At 43.1% G+C, this 12,023-nt stretch overlaps 1 long non-coding RNA gene across 1 annotated transcript; it reads left to right on the forward strand.

Moving 5' to 3' along the window:
• The first annotated feature begins 774 nt into the window (after positions 1-774).
• On the forward strand, positions 775-11,034 carry LOC103878922. The gene is made up of 2 exons (XR_002518179.2): positions 775-1,206; positions 10,644-11,034. It is a non-coding gene; the product is annotated as an uncharacterized LOC103878922 (long non-coding RNA).
• The last annotated feature ends 989 nt before the right edge of the window (positions 11,035-12,023 follow it).

The following is a 12,023-nucleotide window of genomic DNA, read 5'->3' on the forward strand; positions in this document are numbered from 1 at the left end:
GCCTGTTCATAAATTCCTTTATGCCTAACCTCTCTTTCGTGCTTGGATACCTTATACTTTATCTCCTGCAAAAACTGTCCTATTTAAATGCTTTGTTGTCTAAGTGGATATCAGGATGATATTTCCCATCGAGTGTTGCTTTTTACTTTTTCTTAGAAGTTATTATATATTTTCCAAAGACTCCCATTGTTTTGATGCAACATCCAGGAAGAAATGGCCCCTGTGTTTTGTAACAGCAACAACAGATTCCATTTACCAAGTTTTTATTATGTATCAAGTACTGTTTAAAACATTTAATATATATCAGTGCATTTAATCCTCTTGTCTAAAGTATGAGATTTTGCAATTATCACAATGGGAAAAATGAGGCATAGCAAAGTTAGGTTACATAGTTGAGGCCATATAGCTAAGAAGTGGTAGAATCAAGACTATATCTAGATAACTATATCTACACCTATATCTATACAATCTGTATATGTCTATGTCTATATGTCTTTATCTGTGTCTGTCTATATCTATAATTATCTATATCTATATTAGAGCAGTATTTATGCTTTTTTTTTTTTTTTTTTTTTTGAGATGGAATGTCACTCTTGTTGCCCAGGCTGGAATGCAATGGCAAAATCTCAGCTCACTGCAACCATTGCCACCCAGGTTCAAGCGATTCTCCTGACTCAGCCTCCTGAGTAGCTGGGATTACAGGTGCATGCCACCACGCCCAGCTAATTTTTATATTTTTAGTAGAGACAGGGTTTCACCATGTTGGCTAGGCTGGTCTCAAACTCCTGACCTCAGGTGATCCACCCGCCTCGGCCTCCCAAAGTGCTGGGATTACAGGTGTGAGCCACCGCGCCCAGCCTATTAGGGCAGTATTATACCATGACCCACTTTTGTTTGGAGATTATGAATTCATCTTAGATCTTATTTTAAAAACCCTTCCAGAAACACAAGAACTTTTCTAAACTTACAGTTCATCTATGTGTGCTGCTTTGCACAGGACTCAACCTTAGAAGGAAGCCATGGCTGTTGTACGGGAGAATGCTCCAGAAAGTCTCCCAGGAGGTCTCAGATGAGGACAGCAGGATACATTTGTGGAGAAAGAATCCATGATGACTCAGAACCCACTGCCAAGAGATGGGCCAGGTCACTGTCTGGGTAGCAGAGCAGGAGCAGGCTCTTATCAGTCCAGCCAAGGGGGTCTCCAAGGTAAGACAAACATGTGAGCAGAGAAGTGCTCATGAATGCTATTCTACCTTTCTGATTAAAAAAAAAAGATAAAACTCAAAGTGGGCACAGATGTGGGGAAATAGGCACTCTCATAGTGTCAGGGTGAGACAGTAAATTGGCGCTACCTATCTGGAGGGCAATTAAACCAACATAAACAGCCCTAAAAATGTGCACACTTTTCAATGCACCTAGCAATTTATTCTAGAAGAAGCCTACATATACACAAAGATTTAGCTGGATGTTCCTTGCAGCACTTTTTATAAGAGTGATATATTTGAAGCCATCTAAATATCCAAAAAATGGAATATTGCTTATATAATTTGAAGTAGGTCTACAACAAAGAATATTCAATATTAAACATGTTGCAACCACTACATATGACATATGAAAGAGTAATGACATAGTACACAATGCATACCATACAATTAAGATAAAAAGCAACTTACAAAGTAATATATAGTACGATTTCATAAATAGGAAATAAACACATTCACAGAGAAAGAAGGGTATAGAGACGGTATTAGTCTGCTCAGGCTGCTCTGACCAAGTGCCATAGACTGGACAGCTTAAACAACAGAAATCAATTTTCTCATGGCTTCAGAAGTTGGGAAGTCCGAGATCAAAGTGAAGTTGATTTGTTTCCTGTTGAGGGCTTTCGTCCTGCTTTATAGCCACCTTTTCTTTCTGGGGTGACATGGTCTTTCCTCAGTGCATGTGGGTATTTAATAGAGAGATCTCTTTCTTTTTCTCTTCTAGTAAGGCCACCAATCCTATCAGATTAGGACTCCATTCTTATGACCTCATTTAACCTTAATTAACTCTAAAAGCTCTATCTTCAAATACAGTCACATTGGGGTTAAGGCTTCAACATATGAAGTATGGAAGGACACAGTTCAATCCATAGCAGAGAAAAAAATGTTGAGTAATTATATGCAAATGATGCTGATGATAGATTTTTAGTTCCTTTATTTCCACCGATTTTTTTTTTTTTTTACAATAAACATAATTTATTTGGTGTAATAAGAAAAAAAAAAAAACTGTTTATAAACTTCAGACTTTTGGTCCAAGTGATTTTAATCCACTTGGTACATATGAATCCTGCAGGCCTCACATTTAGCAAATCCTTTGGCCCCATCCCTCCACATCTAGGGTTATTTTATTTTATTTCTTGAGACAGAGTCTCACTCTGTTGCCCAGGCTGGAGTGCAGTGGCGTGATCTTGGCTCACTGCAACCTTCGCCTCCCGAGTTCAAGCAATTCTCCTGCCTCAGCCTCCGGAGTAGCTGGGATTACAGGCGCCCGCCATCACGCATGGCTGATTTTTTGTAGTTTTAGTAGAGACAGAGTTTCACCATGTTGTCCAGACTGGTCTCGAATCCCTGACCTCAGCTGATCTGCCCACCTTGGCCTCCCAAAGTGCTGGAATTACAGAAGTGAGCCACTGCGCCCGGCCTAGGGTTATTTTATAACATGGAGCCCTGCCTTTCTCTGCTCTGAACTAGCCTGAGAAGTGCCTAGATCAGAGCATCTCCTGAGGCTGGTTCCCAAGCAGGCCCTGTGTGTGACTGATGTTGTTGGACCAGGTAGAACCTGGCAGTGGCTGCACAGTGGCTGGGACTTCTGTAGATAGCACCTTTTTGTAGCCATGCTACTTAGAAGCGGAACCAAAGTGCATTTGGCAAGGTGGTAACTTGAGAGACAAATATTTGGGGCTTTGTTCAGGAGAATGCCAACAAATCCACAGCCTGAATGTCTGGGAGGAGAAATTCAGCAGACTGGAACAGCCTCAGCTTTGTGGCCAAACCATGAGGTTCAATTACCACGTGGGAGGCCCTAGACAGGGAGTCTGCACTTACAAATTCCACCATTCTCAAGCAGGGAAGCCAAAAGGATCACTGTCCTACCAACCTAGAAAACATATCAAGGACAAGATCCAGGCTTTGACATTCGTTCAAGTGTTTCTTCCCCAAAGTTCAGTGTCTTTCTAAGGTCAGGCCTGCAGTCTTCGACTGATTTGCACAGATGAGCAGGAAGCATGAAAATGAACTCAGATATGCACTGTTGCAGTTATCACTGCAATGCAAAGTGTGGCCTCAGCCAGGAGACCTGCACCCTGGCCCTCCTCTACTGCTGACTGCAGGTGTAACTCTGGGCAACCCATTTGCCTCTCTGGTCTCCATTGACTCAGCTTTCAAATCAGAATAAAAATATGTACCTGCCTACCTTATAGGATTGTACTGAACATAGAGTCCCTCTTGTTTACTGGTATATCCCTTGTGGCTTGTGCAGTGCCTAGCAACAGGACAAAGCTGTAGGGAAAGATTTGGAAGTTGAAACTGCTTAGCCCAGGGCTGGGGTCAAGTCGCTGTGCAGGTAGCAGAGCAAGAATGAGCTCTCATCAGCCCAGCCAGGAGGACACCTAAGGGGGAGACAAACCTGTGAGCAGAGAAGCACCCACAAATGTTTCTAGGGACAAAGAGGAAGTGCAGAAGGCCACTCATGTCTTCTTGAGCACACAGTGGATGCTCAACAAATATATCTTGAGGCACTGGATAAAGAAAAGAAAAATATGAGTTAATACCTATGAAAGTGGTCTTCAAAGTATAAGGAACCTTAGCCTTTGTGGCAGAGGCTGAGTAGCTAGGCATCTTCTCTCTTTCCTAGACTCTTTTTGTTATTGTTGTTGTTGTTGAAACGGAGTCTTGCTCTGTCACCAGGCTGGAGTACAATGACGTGATCTTGGCTCACCGCAACCTCTGCCTCCCGGGTTCATGCAATTCTCCTGCCTCAGCCTCCCAAGTAGCTGGGATTGCAGGCGCACACCACCACACCTGGCTAATTTTTTTTTTTTTTTGTATTTTTAGTAGAGACAGGATTTCACCATGTTGGCCAGGATGATCTCAATCTCCTCACCTCATGATCCGCCCGCCTTGGCCTCCCAAAGTGCTGGGATTACATGCGTGAACCATCGCGCCTGGCCTCCTAGACTCTTTTGCTCTTATGGCAGTGTGGTAGCACGAAACGTGGCCATGAAAATACCTGGGAAGCCAGGTGTTGGACACAGCTCAGCCATGAGATGAAAGGAGACTGCATCTCTGAATGTCCATTTGAGGAAAGCCCGCCCCCAAGTCACCAATTAGGCTGACTTCTTTTGATTTTATGTAAATAAGTAACAAACATCTATTTTGCATGATCCCTTATACATCTTGGAGGTTGCTGAGCATCTAGTGGTATCTTAACTAACACAGAGTCTCTGATATAATTCCCATCATTGCACTCTGACGTTTCTAGAGGCTGTGGGATGTTGGACCCAATTCTATGGCAGTGACTAGCATGGAAATAAGCCTCAAGAGAGTTGGAAGCTTGTAAAAATGTAGCTGTGACTATGCAGTTTCAAATGGTCCCAGTGCAGACGCACAAGCGGATATGCCTGAAGAAACTAAATGTAAAGGGAATGCCCAGAAAGCTTACATTCTAAAAGACACATATAACAAAAGGTGAGAAGGTCACATAACCAAGAACAAAGATGCTAATTGTGGACAGGTAGTTTAGAATTAGAAGAATAGCATCAGGCAGGTGAGACTTCTGAAAAATACTTAGGATAACTCTATTAATTAGAGTAACACTAGCCACTGAAATCAACAAAGCACAGTTCAATGGGCATATCATAATTAAAGCTTCTTTCTCATTCATGTAACAGTTCAATGAGGGTGTTCTTATCACCAGGAGGTCTTCCATGTGGTGATGCAGGGATCCATGCTCTTTCCACCTTGTGTTTCCACTTTCCTCCAGGAGCCCTTTGCTGTCAGCCCACAGGGGCAGGAGTAGGGGAAAAGGAAAACAGCACTCACATCTTAAGCTGTTAAGCCCAGAAGTGACACTTATCACTTCTTCTAGCATTTCACTGGAAAGAACTAGTCACATGGCCTCTCTAGGTGCAAAGAAGGCTGGGAAATGTAGTCCTTGGCAAGCAGTCCTTCACAGGTAAAACCCTACACCATGAAAGGGAAAGGATACATTGCTGATGGATATCCAGCTGTCTCTGTTACAGCAATATGAAAGACTTTTCTTTTTTAAAGTGATAGTTAAAGCAAGAAGATGACCAAGAAAGGGGTAGACCTACCTTCTGTGCCTAATGTTAGAAAATTTATAATGGAAAAAAGAATAGGAAGTTCTTCATCTCCTCTTGCTTTGATTCTCTGTCTGGAAAGAGAATAATCAGACTGACTAGAGTAGAGTTGACACTGGTAAGAAGGAACTAAAGCCCAACCTGAAATACTTACTGACTTCAGTTGGATCTCCTCTCTTGACTGGATGGTTCTACCCTAGAGATCTCAAGAAGACTTGATAAAATAGCACCAAATCAAGCATCACAAATAACAATAAACATCAGACAACCAAAGATGGGTAAAATGCACTCTTAATTGTTATAAAAAAGAAGATGGTGTTTTCATGCATGCTTGCTTGGTGATTGATGACCAATCCCAGGTTAACTCCTAGAAAATCCTAAAAACAATATTTTAAAGGGTAGTTTGTATGATCTTAGAAAGGTAAATAGTAATAGTTAAGAGTCAGCATAGGATAGGTGCGGAGGCTCACGCCTATAATCCCAGCACTTTGGGAGGGCAAGGCAGGTGGATCATGAGGTCAGGAGTTCAAGACTAGCCTGGCCAAGATGGTGAAAACCCATCTCTACTAAAAATATGAAAATTAGCCAGGCGTGGTTGTGGGCGCACGTGTAATCCCAACGACTCGGGAGGCTGAGGCGGAAAATTGCTTGAACTCAGGAGGCAGAGGTTACAGTGAGCCGAGATCATACTACTGCACTCCAGCCTGGGCAAGAGAGTGAGACTCCATCTCAAAAAAAAAAAAAAAGAAAGAAAGAAAAAAAAAGGAGTCAGCATCGTTCTCCAAATCAAGACAGGTCAGGCTAGTTGCAGTTTTATCTTCCATGGTCTTGATAATCTGTAAGTCAAGGAGACGCAGTGAACCCTGATAACTGAGTTTTATGCATCATTTAACAAGATCTCTTATAAAATCCAAGGGAGACTATATGGCCTGGCAGATGGTACAATTAGGTGGATTTATAACTGGTTGAGAAATCATACCCAAAAGGTGCTGATAAATTGGGAGTAGAGGCTACTAACTTAATACCTTTAGGAGTGAGACAGGTATCATCAATGAGTGCGAGTGGTCAGGTGCTTAGTAACAAGGAATAATGTGGGAACAGAGGCAAAATAGAGATCCCATGTCTTGCCTAGTGGCTGTGGTCACTACACGCATCCAGGTGGAATGTGCAGTCTAAAACCTATACAATCACACATAGCTGCTCTTGTTGTTGAATTGTGAAGTCAGTGTTGAGACATCTTTGATCATCCAGGGAAAGCTAGAAGTCCAGATGTTGGCCACTAATTCAAAGTTTAATAAAAAGAAAACATTATGCAGGCCAAACAAAACACATCTGCAGGCCACATTTGGCAATCAGACCATCAGTGTGTGGCTTCTGACCCCAAGAAAGATTTCTAGTAGCACAGGGCTGTTGTCATTGGTCAGGTTCTATTCAACATTTTTATCAATGGCTTGGATTAAGTTCTAGAAAGCATGCGAATCAAATTGGCTGTTGACCCAAAGCCAGAAGGACAGCTGGATGACCGGCTCGGGATTTTGAATAACCTTGACAGACTAGGGAAGGGACTGAGCTGCACGAGAAGGAACTCTTGGGTAGTCAAATGTTAGATCATGTACTTACGTCAAAAAAAAATTAGCAGTACAAGTACAGAATGACTTAACAAGGGCTCATGTTAAGAAAAAACAAACACTGTCAAGTTTTAGTTGCCTGCAAATCAATATGAGGCAACGGTGTGATGTGGCTGCCAAAAAGCAAAGGGGATCTTAGGCTGCAGCAAGAGGAACGAATCTTGCACTGCTCAGGCCAACTGTATCTGGAGCTTTGCCTTCAGTTCTGGGAAACATTTGAGGAGGAACATGGAGAAACTGGAACACATTTGGAGGATTTCAACCAGGAGGGTGAAGAGATTAAAAAGTATTCAAATGAAGGACAGCTAAAGATGCTAAGTCTCCTTCCCTTGGAGAAGGGGAGCCTCAGAGATACATAAATGCTGGGTTTCAACATTTTGGAGAGTTGTCTTGTAGATGAGGATGCAAATGCCAAGGCGGAAATGGTACAGAGAGCCAGAGCTCAGTTCAGCGTTCACATGCCCTTCAAACATGTGTCTGGTTAGGGGAAGGGCTGCCCAGGATGAAGTTAGCTCCCCAATCCCACCCCTAAAGATAGAAATGTGGAAGCAGTGGGTGGGTAACCTTTGGCCAGGGATAGGGTGGATGGAATGGGTGGCCATCACAGCAATGATGGACACACCTGAGATGGAATGCAGAAAGAGTCCAGGAGGGGTGGAGGGCTTTCCTAATCATTGCTGAAAATAAATAGCCACACAATAAACCTGTGACAGACAGGGCTGGTAGGGAATAGCACATCAAAGAAACTTATGGGGGAGGCAGGCTGGGCATGGTGGCTCATGCTTGTAATCCCAGCACTTTGGGAGGCTGAGACAGGTAGATAGCTTGGGTTCAGGAGTTTGAGACCAGACTGGGCAACATGGTGAAACCCTATCTTTACAAAAATACAAAAATTAGCCAGGTGTGATGATGTGTTCATATAGTCCCAGCTACTTGGGAGGCTGAGCTGGTAGGATTGTTTGGACCTGGGGGAAAGAGGTTGATCACGCCACTGCAGCCTGTACAACAGAGTGAAACCCTGTCTCAAAAATAAAATAACATAAGAGAAAAGAAACTTATGGGAGAGGGAAGGGCAATGACAGTGTGGATTTAGAAGAAATATAAGTATGAGCATCATTGCAAAACATAGTCTCAAAAGAGTAAATCATGCATATTAGAGTCAGTTGAAGATGGCACATAGTCCTGTGGGAGGATAAGGGGACTGAATGTTCTGTTGAATTTTCAGTAAGGTTGTGGAAATTCTGGGTCCCCTTGTAATTGTCTTCCAATTAGCTTAATTGTGTATCACCAATTGAGCTACAGTTCTAGAACCATGTCTCCTCGAGTCCTTCAACCAGAAACCTCATGGATGAACGGTTCAACCTCTTTGTAGCATAAATTAGGAATTTGATTCTCAGAAAGGAAAAATGTCTTGTCTAGGGTCAGATAGCTGGTAAATGACAGAAAGAGAACCTGAACCAGGTCTCCTGACCCAGGCTTTCTTCATAATCGTCATGACTCAGTTTGGACATGCCACAGAAAACTTGACCTTGGAATCACATTCATGCTCAAAATCATCCCCATTGTGTGGCATTAAAAATGGTCTTGGTCGTCATGACAATGGTTTTCAGACATGGAACCCTCAAGAACCTCAGAGATGAGACTTCAAACACATCCATTCTGGTTTCCATGTATTTTCCCTCCAGGTGGATTGGTTTTGAGACTCATGTTTCATATACATTCTTTCTGTATTATAGAACTCTATTCTCTGTGGTTCCTTTGGCATTTTCTTGCCAAAAAGCAGGTCCAATAGGGTCCCTGGGGAGAAACTGGAGCCTTCTCAGTTCATCTGTGGAAGCCAATTTCCAAATCCCCTTCACAGTCGTTTCTCTTCTCTGAAGTCCAACTGGCATGATGAGGCAGGTAGAGGCTGCCAAGGTCCACCCATCCACCAGACTGGGCCTGAATTCATTCTATGGGTGGAGTTCAGACTCTGCCTGAACTCATTGCCATGCCAATCTCATCCCTTGATCTCCCGGGAAATATTGCTGAAACACTGCTGTGTGGAGATGAAGACAGCCCCTGCCCACAAGGGTAGGGTCACTCCATGCTGGCGTACCATCACAGTTCAATGAGTCCCCTTCACCTTCCGCCCACCAGTGGCCAGAAAGGGTGATGGAGCAATGCTAACCGGAGAGTCTATGTGTCGTCACACCAAGGTCCCCCGGGTAGAAGCTTTCTCTTGGAGGTTTGGATGTTATTCTCTTGGGACAAGGCTTCCTGAGAATAGAGCTGAGGTGGCATCCACAGGGTTTGACTCCTTGCACATCAGCAGAGACCTTGGTTCTCTCTGTTGCCTTTCCCTTCTGTCTTACTGAAGTTCAGTGATTTCATACTTCGATAGTTGTGATTTTCTCAACAAGTTATGTGACCTTTTTCCACTCCCAAGTTCTGAAACAGGAGAAACCTGGACCAGGTGGGGTAGCTTATGCCAGTAATCCCAGCACTTTGAGAGGTCAAGGTTGGAGGATGACTTGAGGCCAGTAGTTCTAGACCAGCCTGGGCAACATAGGGAGACCCCATCTCTAAAAAAATGAATAAAAATTAATTGGATGTGGTGGCTCATGCTTGTAGTCCCAGCTATTAGGGAAGTTGAGGTGGGAGGATCACTTGAGCCCAGGGGGTCAAGGCTGCAGTGAGCTGTGATCATACCACTGCACTCCAGCCTTGGCCACAGAGCAAGACCCTGTGAAAGAAAGAGAGAGAGAGAGAAAGAAGTAAAAAAAGAAAAAAAGAAAGAAAGAAACCAAGAAAAAAAGAAAGAAACCAAGAAAGAAAGAAACCAAGGAATCAAGGAACCAAGGAAGGAAGGAAGGAAGGGAGGAAAGAACCAAGGAACCAAGGAAGGAACCTGCGCCCTTAAGCCTAACTCAAAGCAAAGCACGGGGATCAATTGTCTTCCAATGACAGGAGGAAATGTACATGTTACTATTGCCAAAGGAGGAAGAGAACCTTTGGAGTCCAGAGTCTTTTCCTATGCTCATGTAGGCCTAAGGCTGCTCTAGGAAGTATTAAAAGAGCCTGTCAGAACAGGAAGTGAGATGACCTCTAGGTAAGGCAGGGAATCTGAGCTAGGGCCTGACCTCCTGGTCCTCTTTTACTTCATATCACTTCATACTGACTGTCCTGTGGTTGAACAAAATGGACCCAAATTTGTTGCAGACCATGAGTTTGGTCCTTGGTTTTGCTCAAGAGGGTTCTGCTCATGAGCCTTTGTTGGCAGTACAGTGATGCTGGCTCACAGTGAGCAGAGAAGGCCTTTAGGCTGAGACTAATCCTTTTTGTCTGTACCTTTAAGGTGACCTCCCACTGGAGCTTGAGTGTCATCGAAATTGTGCACATCAATGGCACAGTAATTTTCCTGAGTGCAAGAACATCTAATTCAATTTCTGTCCTTAGTACTTGGCCTTGCTCACCACTCTGTGATAGCCAGCCTCCAAGATGGTCCCTAATCATTCTTGTTTTCTGAGGCTCACACCCATGTGCAAATCCCTCCCACACTGAATAGAGCCAACCTGAATAAGGCTGGTCCCTGAGTGAACATGATATTGCAGGAATGATAGGGACTACTCAGCCAAGGTTGTAAAAAATATTGCTCTTTCTTAAATCACTTGCTGTAGGAGGAGCCAGTTGCCACGGTGTGAGGACGCTCAAGGAACCCTACGGAAAGGTCACATGTCAAGGAACCAAAGTCTCCTGCCAACATGCGAGTGAATGAGCCACTTGGAAGCAGATCCTCCAGGCTGAATCAAGCCTTCAGACAACTGTAGCCCCAGCTGACCCCTTGACTACAATCCCGTGGAGGACCTGAGCTGGGACCACCCAGCCGAGCTGCTCTTGAATTCCTGAGCCATAGATATTATAGAAGATAATACATGTTTATTGTTGTTGCTACATTTTGGGGGTGATCTATCACACAGTAATAGACAGCTGATACATTCTCCACAAATTCTTGGTGAATGAATAAATGAATAAAAAATGAGTGAATAAATATGACAATGTCTTACAAGACTCAATGGTCAGTGCTCTCAATTCTATTGAAAAGAGGCAAATGGACCATGTCCTGCCACAAAAATTCCTCAATACCTGTCAATACAGCAGGAAGGGAGTGGAAAGCCTGACATGGCTCCCGTTCTGCCAAAATAAACTCATTTTTCACCATTCCCCATCAGGCAAGATCCTTTTTTTCCCCCTACAACAGACCATCCTAAATATCTGAAACCTGTTCCTTCATACCTCAACACCATTGCATGGGCTCTCTACCTTCTCTGGGAGGCTCTTCCCTCATTCTTTCTCCTTGTAACTCCTACTTATATCTTTAAAAAATGAGAAGTTATTTTTATTTATTTTTTTTGAGATGGAGTTTCACTCTTGTTGCCCAGGCTGGAGTGCAGTGGCACGATCTCAGCTCACTGCAACCTCCGCCTCCCGGGTTAAAGTGATTCTCCTGCCTCAGCCTCCCAAGTAGCTGGGATTACAGGCATGTGCCACCATGCCTGGGTAATTTTGTATTTTCAGTAGAGACAGGGCTTCACCATGTTGGCCAGGCTGGTCTCGAACTCCTGACCTTAGGTGATCCACCTGCCTTGACCTCCCCAAAAAATAAGAATTAAAAAAATGTCCAGAGTGAACTTATAAATCCCTATAAATCTTCCAGGGACTCTGGACCCCAGTTTAAGAAACTGAACAATATGATGGAATATTATAGTCATTTAAATGGATATTGCAGAAGAGTCCATGAAAGAAAAATGTTTGTAAGATACTGCTAACTGAAAAAGAAAAAACAAACATGCACACTTGAACAACTATTACATCATGTAATGTTTGTAATTACTTATATTATTAATAAGAATTACATAGTTGTATGTATAAATGTATGGATAACAAAATAAATCCTTCCAGGTATTAACTCTTATGTAAAAAATAAAATAAAATACATCCTCATATAAACTTAGAGGTAAGTCGATTGAGAGAGAGAGAGTATACATAAAATGCTAAGA

The sequence above is a fragment of the Papio anubis genome, chromosome 17 (genome assembly GCF_008728515.1).
Source record: "Papio anubis isolate 15944 chromosome 17, Panubis1.0, whole genome shotgun sequence".
Lineage (NCBI taxonomy): Eukaryota > Metazoa > Chordata > Mammalia > Primates > Cercopithecidae > Papio > Papio anubis.